The sequence below is a fragment of the Brassica oleracea genome, chromosome C6 (assembly GCF_000695525.1).
Source record: "Brassica oleracea var. oleracea cultivar TO1000 chromosome C6, BOL, whole genome shotgun sequence".
Lineage (NCBI taxonomy): Eukaryota > Viridiplantae > Streptophyta > Magnoliopsida > Brassicales > Brassicaceae > Brassica > Brassica oleracea.
The window spans coordinates 25,772,933-25,776,934 of record NC_027753.1 but is presented as its reverse complement, the minus strand read 5'-3'; the positions used below and the strand labels follow the sequence as shown (position 1 = coordinate 25,776,934).

Sequence of the window (4,002 nt, the reverse complement as noted above, 5' to 3'; positions counted from 1 at the left end):
GAACGAAGTCACGGGTGCATTTGGCGTTGTGAAAGTCTTTTGTTGTTTACCTCAAGTGAATCAAGTCACGGGATTCTATCTATGTACTATAAGTAGTTGTCATGCGCATGTCTTTAGCTATGTATCTCCTTCTCTTTACTTCCTCTTCATCAAAACTTGTATCCTCTTGTTTCAGTTCATGTTCAAGTTCTTATTATGTTTTCCCGGTGATGTAGAATATACCTACCATGATCAAGTACCGATTGTCTTTAACTACAACTACAATCTCTTTAGGTAACACCGGATCTTCTCTTTTATATACCGAGATTGTGTAGTATATACTTAGTAAACTTGTGTAGTATATACTTACTAAACTTGAGAAGTATATAATTCATTTGAGAAGCTTTGAAGTAAATCTGATTAGTAAACTTGTGAAGTATATAATAATAACTAAAATTTGGAACTAAACTTTGGAACTAAAATATAGAACTTAAATCCAAATTTTTTTTAAAAGCAAAAAACCTTAACAAAATTAAATAACTAAAATTATTTACCAATTTTTTTTTAAGGAGAAATCCCTAAAAAATGTCATCCTCTTCATCTGATGAAGTCGAAGAAAGACTGGAGGAATTATTCGACGAAATCCTCGAAGATACATACAACGACATAATGGAGGCCCAAACCTATAAGCAAAGGAAACGTGCTTACATAGAACGAAACCGTGAAGCCGGACACAACCGTTTATGGAATGACTATTTCAGCGAAGATGCGACATTCTCGACACATTTATTCAGACGTTGTTTCCGCATGAATAAGGAATTATTCATGCGTATTGTCCATGCCCTCTCAGAGAACGTTCTTTTCTTTCAACAAAGAAGAGATGCAACCGGGAGGTTTGGTCTGTCTCCACTACAAAAATGTACGGCAGCTGTTCGTCTGCTTGCGTATGGTTCTGCGGCTGACACGGTAGACGAATATCTACGACTTGGTGAAAGCACGGTACTTTCGTGTTTACACCATTTCACTGAAGGAATAATACTGTTATTTGGAGATGAGTATCTACGAAGACCCACACCAGAGGATCTTCAACGACTCCTCGATATTGTAGAGAAGCGCGGGTTTCCCGGGATGGTAGGAAGCATTGACTGCATGCATTGGGAGTGGAAGAATTGCCTAACCGCTTGGAAAGGGCAGTACGCACGTGGATCAGGAAAACCGACAATTGTCTTAGAGGTTGTGGCTTCACAAGATCTTTGGATATGGCATGCCTTTTTTGGTCATCCAGGTACCTTTAACAATATTAATGTCCTCGATCGGTCTCCTGTTTTTTATGACATTTTCCAAGGCCGAGCTCCCAGGTTAGAGTACGTGGTCAACGGACACATGTATAAGTTAGCATACTACCTCACAGACGGTATATATCCCAAATGGTCAACATTTATACAATCTATCTCGCACCCTCAAGGTCCTAAAGCATAGTTATTTGCTAGAATTAAAGAAGCAACCCGAAAAGATGTGGAACGGGCGTTTGGAGTATTACAAGCTCGATTTGCAATTGTGAAAAACATGGCTCTTTCAATGGACAAAGAAAAGATAGGAAAGATTATGAGAGCATGTATCATACTACACAATATGATAGTCGAAAATGAACGAGATGGATATATTCAGTTCGATATATCTTAATTTGAAGAAGGAGACGTCACTAGAAGTTCACGAGTGAAAGTTCACGGGTGGATACCGACAGACCTACAAATATCGCTAATATGCTCGGCATTCGGGATGATGTTCGCGATAAGCGTTTACATCAACGTTTGAAAAATGATTTAATTGAAAATATTTGGAACAAATTTGGTGATTGTTGATTAATAAATGTTGTATCTTTATCTTTAATAATGCAATAAATAAAAATTTTAATTTCACTTTTTTAAAAAAAAAATTATTTTTTTTTTATTCCTAAGAACTCCAAATTGGAGAACACTATTGGACTAACAATTCGGATTAGGATCCTTAACTATTTAAGAAAAAAAAAATAGTTAATTAATTCTAAGAACTCCATTTGCATCTCACCATTGCGGGTGCTCATATGGGTTTCTAGGGATAATCATGCTCTGAGAACCAAGCCCATCTTTGAGACCAAACTTGAATTTTCTGACATAAGAGCTTCCGTCAGCGCATGTCTGAACACCAAAGCCATAACTTTGACCGTTAAACCATTCACCGGAGTAAAAATCTCCGGTGTAGAACCAGTAAACACAGCAAACCATGTCTAAGTCCTTGCTTGTACTGTCATTTATACTTACTTCCTTTAGACCAAGACTCGATTCCATAGCCGTCGTATCTTCGATTGATCCAATTTCATTCGTATCTTAATAATAGTAAACTCCACTTCCACTGCATTTGCATCTTCCTCTGTTAAACTCACCTTCAAAGAAATCTCCATTGCTGAAGAGTTGGACTCCTTCTCTGACGGCTTCTTGGGTTTTGAGCGGTTCTTGATTTGAATCTCCTATGTACCACTGAACCGGTTTCGGTTTGTGTTTGGTTCGGAAAGTCGGCTTTTTGATTGCGATTACGGTTTAGTTGATAACCGCTATGTTTAGCGACGCGAAGAACAGAGGAACGGCGACGAATATCAAACATAGTAGTAGATTCTCCGACGTCAGAGTCGCCGGTTTGGGAGAAGAAGAGTAAGAGGATGAGGGAAGCGAGTGTCAAGTGAGACCCGGTTTTATTCGGATTAAACCGGTTCGATTAATTGAAACGGTTGATTTACTCCGTTTTCTTCTCCTCTGTTTCTCCTCTTTCGTCAAAGTCACGGAGGCTGTGAATCGATGAACGAATCGTCGGAGATGATCTGAGTAACGAAGATTGATTCCTCGTTAGTCTCGATTGGCTCATCTCTCACTCTCCGAACAATCTTACTGATCACCACGTTAACCACCACTGCGCCACCGTGCCAAGCATCGCAAACGGAGAAGAAAGCGATAGATTTTGTTTTCCGGTCCGGAGGATATTCACGGCGAAGCCAAAAGAAAGAAGTAGAAGCTCACTTTCCCGGTTTGGTTTTATTACAATGGAATTAGATTCAATACTGACTGTTAGATGAAAATCTTGACGGGTCAAAACCAAAGAAACGTAGCCGTTAGATCTTGAGTAAGGGGAAGAAGAAGAAGTCCCGGTCTTGTCGGGAATATTAGGAAGGCGGACGCTTTTTAGCTTTACTGTTGTTCCAGGCCGGCACGTGCCGCCACACCCACATCTATTTTCTTTCTTTTTCACCCACATCTATTATTTAACAGAAAAAACTAGTATTACAATTTAAAATTTGTTTTTTATATAATGAAATATCTCTGCTTTGAGGGAATTTTCTATATTTATATAGTAGTTGAACTGGAATTCAAGAAGAAGATTTAGATATTTTCGTCTATACTAGAGATTAACCCGGGCTACGCCCGGAATTTTTATTTTTTTCTAATTTAAGTTGTTAAATTATTTATTTTTAGATTGTGATATATATTTATATAAATGTTAAGATGCATGTCATAATTAAAATTTATTAAGGATACGCCACTTCTGATGAATAAATGGAAATATTTTTTTGTAATTTTGTTGGCTATTTAGTTATCATATTTAGCAAAACTATCTATTGAGTGTTGGAATAAATGTTTTAGATATTTAATTAAATTGCAAAGTATTTTCGGATCGATTTAGATATTTAATTAAACTGCAAAGTATTTTCGGATCGACCTTGGCCAGGTAAGTACAATTTTAGCAAAAATATATATAACTATTCTATTGAATATTGTTTTTTTGAATTGTAATTTTTGATTAAATTATTGTATTATAATGTTTATGTAAATATTTTTTGTGATGTTTGAATTTGTGCTGTTAGTATACTTAACCTAGATGATAGTGATGTTTAACAATTTATTTTTTTCTGGAAAAGGAAAATAATGATATATCAAAACGTATCTAATACTTGTTAAATGATAGTATAATGTAAATTACATCCATTATTTGAAA

At 36.3% G+C, this 4,002-nt stretch overlaps 1 protein-coding gene across 1 annotated transcript in view; it reads left to right on the top strand.

The window, feature by feature from the left end:
* LOC106297839 overlaps window positions 1-4,002 on the top strand; it is a 10,441-nt gene that overhangs the window by 1,810 nt on the left and 4,629 nt on the right. The window lies entirely within an intron of this gene.